This window comes from Phalangium opilio, unplaced genomic scaffold (genome assembly GCF_054372755.1).
Source record: "Phalangium opilio isolate 3A_F unplaced genomic scaffold, DU_Popi_V2 ptg000329l_1, whole genome shotgun sequence".
In the NCBI taxonomy this organism is placed as follows: Eukaryota; Metazoa; Arthropoda; class Arachnida; order Opiliones; family Phalangiidae; genus Phalangium; species Phalangium opilio.
Window position 1 is genome coordinate 824,254 of NW_028324226.1, and position 17,938 is coordinate 842,191.

Consider the following 17,938-nt stretch of genomic DNA (forward strand, 5'->3'; position numbering starts at 1 on the left):
ATACTATGTTAAGAACATTATTTTTCCTATAAATTATTATATTATACAGGGTGTTTTTGAAAGGTCCATCACAAATTAAGGAGCGTGTTTACTGGACCAAACTGAGTGAAACGTATCAAAGAACATGGGGTCTACAAGATTTAGTTTCGGAGATATGGCCCCCCCAAACATTTGCCCCGAAAACGAGAATTATATCTCAAAATGTGGAGTAAGGGTTATTGCCATTACCCAACTTGTTTCGAAGTCATAGACAATTTCAATAGCCTTGAATTTGAGAAACACTACTGTAACTTTAGATAGCAGAAGGGTATAAATGGGTAGAAGTACGCGTACGGCGATAATGTAAAGCTAATACCAAGTGCCATAGTGTTTTAAGATTTCTCAGCACCCAGTAAAATGGTTGCGATTGAAGGTTGAGTTTGTTCATTACGTTAGTGTTTGATGTGTCACAGAGAAAACGCCATGATACGATCCCACATTACCGCCGTACGCGTACTTCTACCCATTTATACCCTTCTGCTATCTAAAGTTACAGTAGTGTTTCTCAAATTCAAGGCTATTGAAATTGTCAATGACTTCGAAACAAGTTGGGTAATGGCAATAACCCTTACTCCACATTTTGGGATATTTTCTCGTTCTTGGGGCAAATGTTTGGGGGCCATATCTCCGAAACTAAATGTTGTAGACCCCATGTTCTTTGATACGTTTCACTCAGTTTGGTCCAATAAACACGCTCCTTAATTTGTGATGAACCTTTCAAAAACACCCTGTATTTAAGATACGGTAAAAGCTTTTTATGCAGGTAAAATACTTGATTATTACGTACAAAATAATGGCCAAGGGTTAGTAATTCAATCGCACTCGTAGAATCTGTGTACTCCATTACATTGAAATTGAAAGTGACCTTGAATAAAATGAATGAAATATTTTTTTCATTATATAACAAGGGCTTTAGCACCCGGGGGGGGGGGGGTTCTATAGCTGGGGGGAGGGGAGCAATGTTTAGTGTACGTTTTGCTCGAATATTAAAAAGTAAACACACAACATCATTGTTGTGCTTTTGTTTCCATAGTTACCGATGGAAATATTGTTTATTCTTCGGAATATTGTTGGTGCCCCAAAAATACCCAAGCTAGCTATAGCTAGCGCGAGAGCGTGCTGACGTTTAGAAGCTCGCGCCAAAAGCTTGAAAAGGCGGGAATCCAAAATTAGAAATAAATTAATCGAACGTATTCAGTTGGCGAGTTGTTATATTTAGGAGCGATGAATCAATTTCAACTGTTTCTGTAACAATCTCCATGTTTTAGAGGTCAAGCAAGGTTTGGGAGCCTCTAAATGAAATGTTGTAGACCCCATCCATGTTCTTTGACACTTATAGCTCATTTTCACCCAAAGAACACAGACACCGTTTAGACTTAAGAGAAACTCCTGTATATGATATTATTTTTAGACAAAAATTATCCGACCCCTCCGATGTAAACCATACTCAATTCAATTGTATACTTTCAGTTTAATTATAATTTTCGACACGGGAAAAATACTTAATTCCCTTCATTGGTCACTACAGCTAGCACTCGGACCACGCGAGAAAAATGGTTTTCTAGCTTCATGCAAATTTTGGCTAGCACGAGAGCCATATCATACGCTTATTACGTTATAGTACCATAGTTAGTAGACTATTTTATGAAGGAATTTGACGGATCGTTAAGGGATTCTTTTAACGGTCAAGCTCGATTGACCAGAGAGTTTTCCCCCTTCCCCATAGCGTGAGACGTCGGGAATGGGAAGTTGAAGGTTAATGAAGAATGAGAAATCGCGTGAACGAAAATTCTTCCGATTCTAATTCAGAACCGACTGTGAATGCATTGTTTAGACTATAGTAGAGTACAGGAATAATTGTAGAGTTATTTCCCCCTCGGTTAACCTTAATTATTAAACGGTTAGCTTTAAATCAAGGCTTTCCGAGGGGTTCTACACTAAATACCACGATAAATCTTTAACCCTATAACCCAAATAGAACAAAAAGAAACCCCCGCAATTTGATTATGACGTTTATCCTTTAGCTCAATCGGTCAAAAAATACCGCCTTTTTATCGCGCGGGAAAAAAAGAAAAGCAAGAGCTGTATATCCCTCAAAGGGCTACCCAATAAAAAACCCTTTAAACTGCGGGTTAGAAAGAAAAAAAGGACCAGAGAAAAGAATAAAGAGAGCAAGAGAGTAGATTGACGATATAAACATAGCTAGCGGGTCAAACGAGGCAAGCAGCATCCGAGACTCACGGCGCGTGAAAACAACATCCTCTCCATCCTCATACCTCTCAGCTTCTCCGAGTCCCTCTTTTCTCCTTTCAACACCGCGGCGGCGACGGCAGGCGCTTTGCGGCGCTCAAGGAAAGGAAAAAAGAAAAAAATAAAAAAAGCTAGCCTTGTAAAACGCGATCCCAAAAAATAAATGGCGTGCTTAAAGGGCATCTCGATTTTCCCGTTGCATCTCGTGGAAAAAAAAGGCGCGCTTTTTTTCCCGCCTTTTTTCCAAAAGCTCGAGCATCGTAGCGCGCGCTATTGCTTTTTTCACGCGCTTGGCGATAGTGGTTAAAGCGGGATGAGTGTCGCGCGCGCTAGCTCGCGGGAAAAACACTTGTCCCGCCAAAATCAATCTTTTTTTCCCCGAAGAGACGTCTGGCGTGTGTTAAGTTTATCGAGTTGTGTTGTGTCTCTCTTTTTCCTCTGGTCTCTCTTTCTCTCTCTCGATCTCTATATAGGGTATAGGAAAAGGCTAGAAAAGGATGCTTAAGTACCATGGCGCTAAAAAGGCGCGAAAGACTCCTGTTATCCCAGGAGCCACCTATTCTTTAAAAGACTTACGAGGTTCATAAGTCGGGGCGTTTTTTCTTTCTTTTTTCTTCTTTTCTTGATATTGTTGTCTTAGAGGGTTAGACAAGGATAAATATATTAAAATTAAGTCATCATGGTGCACGAGTTTGAATACTACTTAGTCTAATTTCAAATATTTCTCAGAAATCAATGAGGTTTTTGGGGACCCCAAAACAAAAGAGGGTAATGAATCACGGAATTGAGGAGTCAACCCATCATTAGTAAAACACAATGAATTACCTAAAAAAAAACACAAGTAAAAATGAATCTAGAATGGTTGATATTTCCTCTGAAAAAATCTCTCTGAATATCAAAAAGAAAATAGTTCCTAAAAACGCAATAACAAAGCCTGAACACGGAGAATCAACCACACCCTTTAAATGGTTTTCTACCAAGCGAAAAAAAAAAAACAGAAAGAAAATCACCTTTTGCAAAACTAGAAAACTATATACGCAGAGAATCATGGGTAATAATAATTACATGGTCAGAACAGAGTTAATAACAAAACACGGTATACCCTTCCCCCTTTTTGCCGCCATTCTTTTAAAGGGTCCCAAACAAAAAACATTTTTGGCGGGAATAAGATTCACGCGACAAAAACGTTAAAGCCTTTTTTAAACGACGACTTTCACCGGAAGTACGAGTTGACAGGAAGCGCCCTTCGCGTTAAGAGAAAGAGCTGATTGGTTTATATACTTTGCGCGTGCCAACCGCCGCCGGAAGTTAGCCCGCGGAATTTGTCATCACGCGATACGAATTTAGGTATATTTTAGGCTTAACCGTTTTTTTTGTTTAAGCCTATCTACATTCCGTTGTCGTAAATAATACCTATGATTTAAACACGAAACGCTACGCGAGGTACGCCGGGAAATGGGTTATAGGCACACACACATATACACAAAAATAGCAATCAAGACAAAATAATACGTTCGCATTATACCATATTTGGGTTTAAATTTCAATCCTTGTCGGAGTGATAACCGAGATGAGATGAGATGAGATTCAATCTGAACTGGACCTCATTTTCGAAAGAATAAAGAAAATTAAATTTTTCAGCCGACGTCCTAGCTTTGTTTTCCGTACTGTATACAACATTTGAAAGGGTGTAGGTGGACTGTGGCATGTGTGTATAAAAGTTCGTGGAATATCTTTCGAAATGAAGCCCGCACGAAAACAACTAACAAAATAACTGGACGCAACCGGGCCTTTGTGACTTAGAATTATACACAAACCGTTCAGACCCGCTCCCTCTATATATATAAAAATACACTGCTAGGACGGAGGTGGCACCAATCTAATTAAAACAAATTATACATCGGAAGTTCCTGACTTCCTTATTACATTATTAAAGTAGTTTTTTTTCCTGATTTCTCATTTCGATCAAAATTGGCCAAGGTTAACGGTAATAGTTAGAATAAGGCGCTGTCGGTTAGGTAAGCTGCATCTTAAAAGGGACCCACCTGTAAACAAGTCTCATGCAGGCTTGGTGTCAATATCCCTTAGTAGAAAAAAGCTTAGATTATTAGATATCATTTTGATAACTAAATTAAATTGAATTTAAATTGAAATATTAAAAGTTAATCTTACCGCAACTGAAGTCCTAGCATATCTCATAGCGCTATAATTTCTAGAATTCCTGCGAACCCAAAAACAACGTAACAGCACGCGGTAGTATACTGTATACGTAGCGCTCTCGGAATGCGTTCTATTTTCCCGCTCTCTGGGGAAAATGATTAAATTCTTTTAAAATGCAACTTGTTAATGGCTATTATAGGCGTTAACCTTCTAAGCCTCTCTCTCATTTTTTTTATTCCTATTATTCTTATGTCCCTATCTGAGTATCCACTCATCTCCCCCAATCCCATTGGTTATCAGTTAAAAATTACGCCTGGGCTATTTTTGGTTAAACAAATTAGATCTTAAGACCTATTATATATGAGGTTTTGCAGTAGGGTGTGGTCAAGGCCGCGTATGAACGAAGAACATCTCTACCTCCACCGGGATACCCCCCTCTAGTGTAGCTTCGGTGCAAAACGAACGTATTTTAAAATAAAGAAAAAAAGGTGTGAGGAACTCTCTTCAAGAATGTCCCCTGGGTATTCTGGTCAGTCAAAACATGATTAAATGATCGGCTGTAAAACATTCTGACCTGCACTGCAGACAACTCCTTAGACTGTCTATCTTAGTTGGTCATTTTTACGTTATATAAGCGACTAATTACCAATCACTCCACCCTAATTCGAGAGGTCAGTTACTGCCTAACCATCTAACCATCCTGATGATGTCCTATTTAAAATTTAATGGCAAATGTCCGCTGCCTCGGGGGGGGGGGGTAAATCTTTCGAAAGAAATTCTACCTACCTTTCTTTCTTGACCATCATCTTATTAACGTTCTTGTAAAGAATTTTTATCCCGGCACGCGAAGTGACCAATAGGGACCATGAGACCATGAGATGGACACAGACATATATAAGGAATGGTTAGGGTTAGTTTAATTATATATGAATTTATTCCCACGTGGATCAGTTTAGTCTACGCCTATATGACCAAGGCCCTAAGAACTTTAATTTTTCACTATTAACTTAAGCCTTGCACGTTTTTTATAATGAGAAATGTATCTTATTATTTCTTACTTGGATTCTTTTTTTGCGCTTTTTTATCTTGTTTTTCTCCTTGTTTCTTTATCGCCGCTGGGTTTAAGCGCAATGTCACGTTTCAGTCAGCACCTCTTAAGTAAGAATGTTCAAGAAAAAAAGAAACGGAGGTCTGTTTTAATTAAGTAGCTTCGTTTCGTCGAAACAAAACTATATTGCATTGTGTTGTATGCAAGATACCCTCGAAAAAAATATATATATAATAGACTGTTTCAGTTTCAGTCATGGGTTACCTCTTGGCTATATTTTAATTGTATTCGAATTATGAATAGCGAGAATACAAACAAACGTTCGTCGAAATGCCCCTTTTATATTAGCAAAGGGAGTAGGGTATGAAGAAAAAAAAAGACAAAGAAAAAAATCGGGTAAAACGTTTGATAGGATTTTGTGGTTTTCACGTTTCCATCTTTTTTAATTTCTTTTTTATGTTCGAGTGTGAGTGAAGTACATTATTTTGGTGTATATTGTCGCGTTGTCATTCCTTAACTATCATCAGTTTGAAATAAGGAGTATATTTACTTCAAATGAATCAACTTCTAAGTATCTTTTCGCTAGCCCCCCAACAAAAAACTCCTGTTGTGTCTTTATTTCATCTTGAGCTTCTTTTTTTTCTTTCTTTCTTTCTTTTCTTCTCCATCCTCATCGCTCGCAAACCGCGGAGACTTTTTCTCTCCTCTCCCACTCTTCCATCTTCGCTCTTGGTCTTCCCTGGTACATTTTTTTTTCTCGACTCTTTATTTTTTCGCTACAAAATGTTGCCGCCGGCGATAATTAGTCTTTTATAGCGAGTTCAAGCGAACGCTGGGGATTTTTCGGCTATAAACAAGTGGCGAGCGAAACAGGGATGGGAAGAGGCTGAGGAGCAAAGGAAAAAAAAGATGGAGAGAGAGAGCGAAAATCTTCATCTTCTCGGTCGGTTGTAACGAAAAACAAGAGAGGGTTTTTTTCTTACTCGCTATTCATTCTTTCATTAAGAATTAGAATAGTATACGTCCTAGGGAAGGATCTGGATGGAGAATATTAGAATAATTTTTCCCTTATAACTGATGAGAGCGCGAGACAGATGGCAAATTTTCGTCTGTATTTTGTTTAGCTAGTAGCCTGGTAGATATATTCTGGATAGCTATTGTTTTTTTCCCAGATCCTTGGAATTATCTTGAAGTATTTTCCGTAATTATTCGTATTATATTTTTTTCAAAAAGTAATGATATACTAAATAATGTTTTTGCGGTTATTCATAAAAACTACGTTCTTTTGAAGTAATTATTCTCTCGTGTCATCTATGTATTTTATCTGTCGCGAAAAAATCTAATGAATTAATAACACCTCTCGCTATATAGTGTGTTTCTGCATGAAAGGTCCGTAAGAAATTATGGGATGGCGTTCTTAGGGCGATTTCGAGTCGAGAATGAAACTTCTAGACATTTTGATCCCAAATTAAGTTACAAATATTTCAAATTTTATACAGTTTTTCTCATTATTTGCTTCAAAATTAGGTAATATTTTAAAATACTTCAAATTTTATACAGTTTTTCTCATTATTTGCTTCAAAATTAGGTAATATTTTAATTTGGTATAAATATTTTACCAAATAAGATAAAATAATATTTATTATAATTGAATCAATTTATTTCCTCAATAAATGTGTATTTTGCAATTTTATTTTTTAAAAGAGGTCAATGCGTATTATTTGAAATAGAAGTAGCTATATCGTAGATCATTATTCATTGAGGAATGAACTCTTAAGATTAAAATTAATTTTGTTGTTTTCTCTTTTCTATTTTGTTTATTTACCAGTAGCGTTCCGTAAACGGCTATCAACATTCTAACATTGGAGGAACCGAGTCAGAATCTCGCTGCTGCTTGGCTGAGGCGGGTAAGTCTCTAAATTTTTAATCATTTTTAATTGAAACGTGTTTTGGTTGGGGGAGGGGGCGAATCTTAAGTTGTTTACTCGGTAAATAAACTGCATTCGAATTTGGAAAATAACCGCCGCGAGGCAAACGACCTATTTACATGTTTGTTTACTTCAAAATATTGCCTATCAAAACAGGTTTGCGAAAATAAAAAAATTTATATTTAATCTAATCAAATTTATTTTAAAGACGAGTGGATACAAAGTTTCTTTATTTTAAAACCAATATATTTTTTATTTAGATTAGTGAATTCAAGTATTTCTATTTTTTATTTAAAATGATAGAGCAGGGATCATGCAAAATAATATAATTTCACAAGAATTTAATTTGATTTAATTTCAAAGTCGACAAGTTATATATTTGTTTAAATGTCCCATGGTTCCTTTTTTTGAGACGAACAATTAGATTTCGACAATACCTACCTACCAAAGAATCTGAAGTTAGAAAATTGAATTATCTCATCCGCGATGGGGTTACCCTTTAGACGAATTCGTTTGGCTGATTGGTAAACTTCAATCTATTCCATCGTTCCTTTCTTCTGAACGACACGTGTAAAACATTCTTTCCTATTACTTGTTCCGAAGAGTTGATTGGTTCTTCTTGCCTTGAACTCTTGTTTGAATTGTCGAGGTGGGAAATTAGACGGGGGTTCCCTTGGTGGCCAAATTAAAAAGGGTGGATGGTGGTGCGAGTGGGGTGTAGCTATAGGGGGCTCCAGACCAACTTTAACCTTTCACCCCTGCTCCTTTTTCCCTGTCAAGATATCTTTTCTTTCCAAAGAGATGAACGTACCAATGAAACTGAAAAGATATACCGTACTATTATACTTTACCGAGGGGACGGAAACTTTCCGCCTAATTCTAAGGTTGAAGGAATTATATTCTTTATACAATAGCTCTGTTCCGATGTTGAAGGAACGCCACCGCTATGGCGTTCGTGCAATTTCTGGAATAGCAATGCTGCCAAACCATCGTGTCAGACACTTTGCCCCAGTGTTGGGTCCTCTCAGTTTTATCAGCTATGAAGCAGACGATAATCAGTTACCAAAAACCACAGCCCACGCGCTCATGAACATGATCCAGTTAGCTATACCAAAACAAAGTCCACTCTCCGTAAATGGCGGCCGATCACGTGATCTTGTTTTTTCCCGCGGAAAAGGTCGCGAGATTCTTGAGACATCCACGTACGGCGCTCAAATGGACTAATACTATTGTTAATATTGTTATACCCCTCCAAAAAATTTTCTCATCCCTTGGCATGGTGTGTAAAGAAAAGTTTCTCTCTTGGGATTTTAGAAAATCATCCTTTCTGATCTCGGTCTATAGCAGCTTCGTCCTTAGATTGGGAGATTTCCAAAAAAAAAAAACCCAGGGAATGATAAAACTATATTGAACTCTTTAATAAAGTTAGCCCCTCTCCTAACGTAAAGGTTTGATGTCGATTGACAATTTCCAAAAAATCCAGCGCTCAATCGTCGTATAACGAAAAGTCCCCGCAGTTTTCCCGGACCTAAAGAAAATATAAAGTTTTCTTTCGACTGTTTCGATTTGCAGTTAATTTCGTTTAGGCTTAACGTGGCCTTAAACTGGGTTGCTGGGTTGCCGCAAGTTAGGGAAAATCTGGAAAAGGCAGGGAATTTGAATCTGAAAATTTTGTGGCAACCCTGGTCAGGGAAAACCGTAAAAAAGGGTTAGAGGAAACCTGGAAAAGGCAGGGACTTTGAGTCTGAAAATTTTGTGGCAACCCTGGTCAGGGAAAACCGTAAAAAAGGGTTAGTGGAAACCTGGAAAAGTCAGGGAAATTGAACCTAAAAACTTTGGTGGCAACCCAGGTCAAAAAAGGTTAGGAAAAATCAGAGAATTTGAATCTGAAAAACTTGGTGGAAAGCCTGTTAAGTACTTGGCTCGAAATTATGCCTATGAAGAAAAAGGCGCGTAAAAACATGACTAAGAGATAGATGCATCTCCTCCTACGAATAGAAAAATTATATAACATAAAGGGAAATGTTGCCATAAGAAAATGGTGGTTTCGCTAACATAGCAAGCATAAAGATCAAGAAGGAGGGGGGGTCAAAACCCCTAGAAGATGGTGGTATGGTTTGGGATGGGGTGAAGAGGGGGGTAAGCGATATATTATATAGATTTTTGATTTACAACCTAAACTTTATCGCTTGTCGGCATTCGGGTTTTTTAGACGGAATAATTCATGGGGGCCTCTTTTTCTCTGACCAAACTTTTGGGGGTAGTACCCCCTGCCCCCGCACACACATACTCCATTCGGTAATATTCCTATCAGGGGTGTTAACTATTCTCTCCGTTACCAAAATTCAAAGTAGATGGGGAAAAATGTGTTAGGCGTATCCCTTCCTATTTGTATAAAGAAAAAGAATACCACCACCACCAGAAGAAGAAGAAAGAGGGGTGGGGGAGGGGGGATAAGGGATGGTCTCCCCCTCCCCTATAAAGGATAACTTATACTTGTCTATTGTCTATTCGAGTCATTACTTCATCGACAAAATGGCCGCGTTATGCTTGGCCTTTAAGGGCATTATGATACGTGGAGGCGATATTCTTATGTATATGTATATAAAGGGATTTTTGGGGGCTTCACCTCGCCCATGGCTCTCGGTTTAAAGTATATTCCTAATCGTGTATGGATAATATCAAAGGATTTCCGCGGCAGTTTGAAGGAATAACTATTATGCATGGAGGTGTGAATGATTTTTACTTCAAGTTGATGCGCTTCTGACAGGGTACGAATGTGTTAGAGATCTGATGTGAGTCAGTGTGATTTTCTATTCGTAACTTACCAGTAATTTACCAATTACCGAGTTACATCATGCCTTAAATTTACAATGGTAACTTACCAAACAGTTTCCAAATTTTGTCGATCAGAGTCAAAACCATTTTGAGTATAAAACTAATTAAATTAATTATAATAATTAACCTTGGATATTACTTTATGATTTATAGTCGAGTTTTCTCTCAATTTGCCATTAGTTCGCGCTGTTGCGAAACTCGGCGCTTAAAATAGGTATAAATCGTTTACAATTCAACGTGATTTAATAGACTATATACAGATGAAAAAAATAAATTGCCAAAAGTTACCAACGTGCAGGACGATAATATTAATTTTCCCAAAATTCGAATCGTTAAATTACTGTTTATAAAAATATTACGGTGTAATTTCACATCTCTAGGATGTGTTCGTCCGCAAAGTTTAGTATTGGAATTTCGATGGTGTTCCCGTCTATATAAATCATTTCGATCAGCAGAAAGTTTTATACCGGTTGTATAGTTCTTAAAATTTAATCTCGGGTAATCTATTGATAATAGTATTTGAGTACCTTAGTTGCACTAAGTATTTCCATTTGAAAAATCGCCTTTTTAATAGACAACCAATCCGCTAAAAGACTATCATGGTAATTTATCAAAAAAAAAGGCGTACATTCTTAGCATCCTTGTAATTTGAGCTAATGTATATAAAGGTAACATTGAGGATGAAATTTCACGTTGACGTAAGGTAAATTACGTTACGTCTATTCATTTGAACGCAATGCTATGAAGGATAGCGAGGTTTTTTTTTCGTCTTCCATGGTCCGTCAGTTCCTCTAGGTTTTCTTAGCTATGACCGATACGTAGAGAATACATTAAGATGAGGGGGTCACGGGAGAGGGGCAAGAATACCCCCTGAAAAAATACCCCTGGACTAGCTAGCATTTTTTTCCTCGTGTTAAAAAAAAACTTTCCTCCCGATTTTTTCCTTTTCGTTTTGGGTGAAGGAAAGGTTTATGCAAAAATAGTCATTTCACGGGCGAGGGGCTTCACCCCCATGGTTTTTTCGGGGGTATCCTAAGAATAATAGGGGACCTCTTCTAGGCACCCCTACCAAATCCTATATAGTCGTTCCGGCCGAACGCTTAATATGAATTTAATGCTGAAGATACTCTTCCCTTCCTTGGAAGAGGACGGAGAGCCTCTAGAAAGAATTTCACCAACCGGGGGTCTATATACCCCCCTGGCGCGTGGGAGGGGGGTGATGTACCCATTGACGCTCGCGTAATGAAGATGGGGTCGCTTCATTTGTCTTCCCAGAATGTTGAAGCGAGTAAAAAAAATGCAATGGATCCATCTAGAGCTATTCCCCTATTTTTTCTTTAGGTGCGGGAAAAAACTTTGATATTAGCTCGGGATATATTTGTTTGATGATATTTTTCCTGACAGTGTTTAACCCCTTACTTCCTATTCCATGATAGGTCTATTATATCGTACCCAAATCATTAATAAGCCAGAAGGTACACTTGCCTATTTTGTAATGGATTTTTTCTAAATTAACGTACCAACTTCGCCACGAACAACCGAGATTGGTTTCACAGTGATGGCATTGAAAGTTACTTTTTGTTATTCACGTTTTGTGAAGTAACAAAACTGAACTTTGTACATATTTTTCAGACCAGGAGGATTCATACCATTTACAAAAGGAGGCCAGACTTCAGGTGTTACAAAAGGAGGCCAGACTTCAGGTGTTACAAAAGGAGGCCAGACTTCAGGTGTTACAAAAGGAGGCCAGACTTCTGGTGTTACACAAGAAGGCCAGACTCTGTGGTGGAGTCAAATGCCTCCTTGTGTAAATGGTATGAATCCTCCTTGTCTAAAAACTATGTTTTCCTTCTAACTTCTTGACTTAATAGAAGGAAAACGTCATTCTAAACACCATCACTCATTTATCAAGTTCAGGAAAAAATTCTTTTCTTTCCTTCTTAGCGAGTTAAAGTTACAATCTTGGTATTCCCTTAATTTATACAGTAGATTAGCGTAATTTCGGGGCTTTCTAAGGGTACAATCGCGTGTCTAATAAGATGGTTGACGGGACAATGTTTGAATCGCGGATCAAGTCGCAAATGAATCGAGCTATAGAGGGTGCCTTACCTATTATACCGTATAGAAAAGAAAACTCCTACTAAAGTCAGGTGTATCCCTGAGCACCCCAAAGTGTGACATTTGGCTATTTCTTGGTCATTCATCACCCGGAAATGGCGTGAATAATCCGACCCTCTAACTTCTTTGTCTCGATCTTATCCTTAAAAAAAACTGCCCGTTCTCCGATCAAATAGATTAGACGACAGACAATGTTGAAACTTTGTTCGTATTGTCCCAGTTAATACGTACACCTTAGGGGAATAGGAAAAAATAGGCCTATTCTTCACACCATCTACTCACAACAAACAATATTCATCGTCTTAACATGGATAAATTTGGGCTAATACTGAGCGATGAGTTAGGTTAAATAAAAGTATTTGAGTTGACATTTTTTGGGCTCCCGGGGTCAGTTTTTAATGGTTTGTGACCTTTCACCCACGTTTTTTGACAATTATATTACGAGTTGGGAAACAGTATCCATTCTCGAAACTAAATTGATCATCTTGAGTTAGGGTTGAGAATAAATTTATTTTGCTCCCATGGTCGTGGTTTTAATAGTCTTTAACCTTTGACCTAAGTTGCGACAAAGATAGTACGATTTAGAAAAACAAAAGAAATACTTCAGGGAATTATATTTCGAAGCGCTGGTATAAAAACACAAAACACAATTGCAAGTAATATGAGAGTTGTTTTTAAATTTCACTATCTAATGTTTTCCCCAAAGAAATCTTAAAAAAAGAGAGAAAAGAAAAATGCGAGGGAGGAATTATTTCCACATCGTTGTTTTTCTTCCAGTAAATTGGTCCGCGGGTTTAAAAAAAAACTCCACTCCTGACTTGCGTGAAACTAAACTAAGGTTACAGTTTGCGTGTTTCAATATAACGCCCAAATTTAGGGACCTCTTCCCGCGCAAAATATCTTTTTTCTCCCCCAAACTCTGCGATAAAAGTTTATAATTGATCCAAAGGTTTCCCGCAAGAAGCTTCCTTGGCTCTTGTATAAAAAACATTACGTAATCACGTGACATTATCAATTGAAAAACAAAGGCTTAACCGATAATACTAATGTATTCACAAATCACGTGACATTTCAGGATTGTTAAAGCGCGCGAAACTATAATTTCAAAATTAAAAACTAAAGTTAACGAATAATACTAATGTATTAACAAATCAAGAAGTTATATCTAGTATCTCAGAGAGAAGGTATAAATTCGCCAGATTTCCAGCTTTATCTCCAGTCCAAACGTAGGTCCGGAGTCAATCCCCGTCTCTAAATTACAACCAGCATCTCATTGGTTCTTGAAAACTCACGTCAGCGCGACGACGCGAATGACGAAAATTACAGTCATATTTTCCGACTGAGGAGAGGCGAAATAGCCCGGTGCCTCCTTTTACGTCCCCCCTTATTTTGAAAGGGGGACTGGGACTATGGCGCGCGAGTACAAAGGCATCTTATACCTTCTCTCTGAGATACTGATATAACTTCTTGACAAATCATGTGACATTGCAGAATTGTTGAAACTATAATTTTCAAAATTTAAAACTAGGCTTAACGACTTTTTCAAATTTATTCTGTAGTTAATTAAATAGTTTAGCTTTTATGAAGTAAAGTGAATGAAACTAGACTCCCCGTGCACATGACTCCGTTGTTAGTATTAGAGGAAAGTTGAGACGACAAAGTGTACGTCCCTCACTTTTTAGATTTGATTTGATTGAGTTTCGGTTATTCCATCCTTTTTTTTCCTCTCTCTCTCTCAACCCGATTTCTTTCTGTCTATTTAAGGGGTAGCCTGCCTTGGTCTTTTTATTAGCGCTCCGGTTACGTTTTTTCCCCTTTCAAAAACCGCCAAACCTAAAATTCAATACAGAATAGAAAAAGGGTCTAGAATAATTTTTTTTGAAATATTTTTTTTTGGTACGCGTTTAATCTCATTTATTTCTAGCTTCCTCCGTTTTTATATTTAAGGAAAACATTAGAGGGTTTCATCCTTACAGTATGCAAACCTTTTTACTCAATTGATAAAAAAAAGACTTCTCCGCGATTGTAAAAGGTTCCGGAACTATGAGAGGCATAGATTTAAAAAAAATCAGTGCAGGCCGGGGTTGACAGTCGATTTTGATATAATCAGGGTTAGTATGAATATATAATACTCAATTCAGGGTTTTCCACTGTCACTGTAAAACTTAGAATACCTCTAAAAGTTAGGCAGTTTTAAATAACTTTGTTACGAAAAAAAAAACAACTATGGATTTAAAACTAAAAATTTTCTTTTCATTTATTTATTTTACCAGGAAAATATTTTTTATCTGCAAAGTTTTCTTTAAGCCCCTGTTTGTTAGCTTCTCCGTGAACACGCATGTGCAGCGGGTTAAACATTTCTACAGGGGCCGTAGGATTAACACAGGGAAAAAATCTCCTGAATGTCGGCTTTTCCGAAAGCAATAATAAATAAGATATTTTATTTTTTCTTGTGGCTCGTATAACTGGATTATATTTTAAAGAGTTCCCATTATTTTTATTATCCTTATTTCAAGGGACGGTTGTTTTTCTATCCGTGATCCAAAGAAACACATCCCTTCTCCTAATCCGGTGCGTTTTTCCCGCCAATACTATTAAAAGTAGATAAATTCGAAGTTTACTGAATTTCCTCCTTACTTTAGTACTGGGTATCAAGTTAATTTAAGCTTGTGTTTACCCCAAACAATGCGCTTCTATTGGAGGCGTATTCCTCAGTGATCTCTCCCCCTCGCATCTCTAGCGAGGGGGGAATGGGTTTGTTGTTGTTACTCTAGGATGGTTAAAAGCAAAAGTCCCTATCGGCCATCCAAAGACAGGGACTATAGGTTCTCTTCCCCTCCTGTTGTTGTATTAAACGTATCTCTCTTCTGAACGCTCAGGTCCCCCTCCCCCCTCGAGACCGTGATCCTCCGCAACAAACAAATCCACCCTCCTCCTCCACCACCTATTGTCTTGTTGGCTTGGTTTCTCTTTTTCTTTTATGGGGAGACGTAACCCCCTCTGTTTTCTCCTAATGGAAGAGAAAGGGAGAGAACCGTTCTTCTCGTTCCGTGGTTTCCATGACAACCCGGTGTCACCCCCGCACGAGCGATCTCTGACCGCTGGCGGCGATGGGATTTGGGGAAGAGGGAGAAAAGGGGGTTTGGTGAAAAGAGTCGTAAACAGCTCACAAACAACGGCTTTCGCTCTTATACCCTCATCTACACAACAACAATCTAAAAGCCCTTCACTCTCCCCTCGCTCGCCTCTAAAACCCTGGTCGCGGAGACTTGATCCCTCTCCCACCCCTTTTCTGCAACGCTAGTTGCCTTGGTTACCAGCCTGGTTGGTTTTAGAGCTCCGGAGACTTATAGGTTTTAGTATGTTTTGTGGGTTTTGGTGTGTGTCTCTCTATAACAATCTGTCTAGAATCATGTGTTTAATTGTTCAGTAATTGCTAATTTTTAAAGTTAAGTTTCGAGGATATTTTTTGGCGCAATTGCGAAGGATACCTGACTTGCAAGTATTAATTTATTTTTATTTATCCTAAGAATGTGGATTAGTTTGACTTAATTTAAAGAGTTCTGTTTGTGAGTGAATTTAAAAAAATTCAAATAATTTGTTAAATTCATTTCTTACCCAATAATTCTGTGCGAACAAGACTCTAGATATTTTTAGGAACTGAACCCAAAAAAAAATGGTGACCGGATAATTTTTGATCCCATTGGCTGGTCTCTCCTCACCTCACCTCCCTCTCTCCCTAACTAGCAGCAACAAGAACAATTCGGGGGTTTGGGGTCGGTGGGTTGACTATTAGAAAGCGGGGGCTTATCCCCGCACGCGCCAGCTCTAACAATATCTCCTCACTCCCCCTATAATCTTATGTAGATGCTTCCTGTAAACCGGAAGTTGGCGAAAACGGACACGAGCTTCTTCCGGTGGTCCGTTCGTTCGTTCCTTCTTTCTCTCTGGGATCAGAACACCGACTAAAAAGTTCCTTTTCAGAGGGTGAGGCGGACTGAGTAGGGAAAAGGGCGCCAAAAAGCGGATTAGAACCGGAAGAAACGGGCTCCCCGGGATTTTTGTGGTCGACTCTTTGTTGATACACGCTAAGGATACCATCGTAGTCATCAAGTTCAGTCCCAAATTGCAATAAGTAAACCGTTATTAGGCTTCTCAATGTGCATCAGACATTCCAACTTTGTATTCTTCTCCTAGGTGTCTGTCTTTTTACCTTTGACCCCAAATGGTTCTCCGTAGTTTTGTTTCGATGGTTTTCCAGTGTAAAAAAAAGGATTGTCTATTCTTTCCACTCTTATCGCGGCGATGCCGGGTAATTCGGCCATTATTTTACTTATCGGTTCATCCCGATTCCCTCCAAAAAGGAATTAGGTATATTTATTTTTACTAATGGCCGACGCCGCCGCCGTGTTCTGGGTGATGGCAACTAAGCAATTTAATTGATAAAATTTTTATCCCAAGTTTTTGTGATTCACCCCCCAAAGAGAAAAGAGCTATAGCGGAATAGGAAACGCGGGTTTTCCAATTCGATTATCATGATTTCATTCCTGCTGATAACTTTATTAAAACTCGTCCCCACTTAGCTCTCCCTCCATCTTTTTCCGGAAATACTATGGAGTATAGAACATGGAGAGAAAAAAGGTGACTCTCCTAAAATGTAATTCCGTAATTCCTAAAGGCTATTTCAGACTAAAGCGAAATCTTACGTTCCTGACGGTCGCAACCGTATGTTTATTTCCCTGTTCAGACATGAGAGCAGACGACTTAAATCAAGTCACATAAATAGCCATTTTTCAGCAAAGACATTTGAATAGTAAAATAGTCGAATTCAAAACAACAAATACCGCCAAGAATCTTAAACGTTTCATATATCGTCTGCAAAAGCGTAGCTCACTCAGCAGCAGACTACAGAAAAGGCGCCAACGAGATGGTGCCATCTCGTCACTACCCAACGAAACTGAAAATTTTCAAACTAAACCCGCGAATCTTTTACGTATTGTCGATGACACGTGTCTAATTTAGCGAGCAAGGCGAATTCACCGACGTGAAGGTAAGATTTTAGTCTGTAATCTGAACGAGCCTTAAGGTGGCTTACCCGTCTATCGCTTAGTCCGTCCACAATTGGATAAACCGAAAAATGTTTTATACGAGAAAGAGAGGGAGAGAAAATTCAGGAAAATGAAGACTATGGACTGAAGGGTTAATTTTGGTTTCATAAGCATGACCGTAAATGAATCCTTTTCTATTTGAGGGAGCAGCGAAATATAATTAAGGTAAAAGTCGTAAAATAAACATAATGTTTAAATGGTCACCGCCCGTCTGCTCTATTTACCCCTGTATCGGATATTTAGCCCCTGTGTAGAACACCACCACCACCAAAAGAGCATGAAGCTATTTCGCTGATTTTTTTTTTCTTCTTTTCCTTATTCCATTAGCGTGCGACCTCCTAAGCTTGGAACGGCTTTATGTTGCTTTTTTGATTAGCCCGATTCTTTCTCTACGATTATGTTATATCACCGAGAATGTATTTCATTATCCGAGTAATATTTTGTTAATA

The 17,938-nt window shown here is 38.3% G+C and overlaps 1 protein-coding gene across 2 annotated transcripts in view; it reads left to right on the forward strand.

The window, feature by feature from the left end:
- The window catches only part of FoxP (forkhead box transcription factor P), a 206,223-nt gene that overhangs the window by 133,892 nt on the left and 54,393 nt on the right, over positions 1–17,938 (forward strand). The window contains exon 5 of one of the 2 annotated variants that reach the window (XM_089859002.1): positions 7,326–7,404. The gene's annotated coding sequence lies outside the window, so the exon portion shown is untranslated. The remainder of the gene's footprint in view (positions 1–7,325; positions 7,405–17,938) is intronic. The other variant, XM_089859003.1, reaches the window with a different exon arrangement.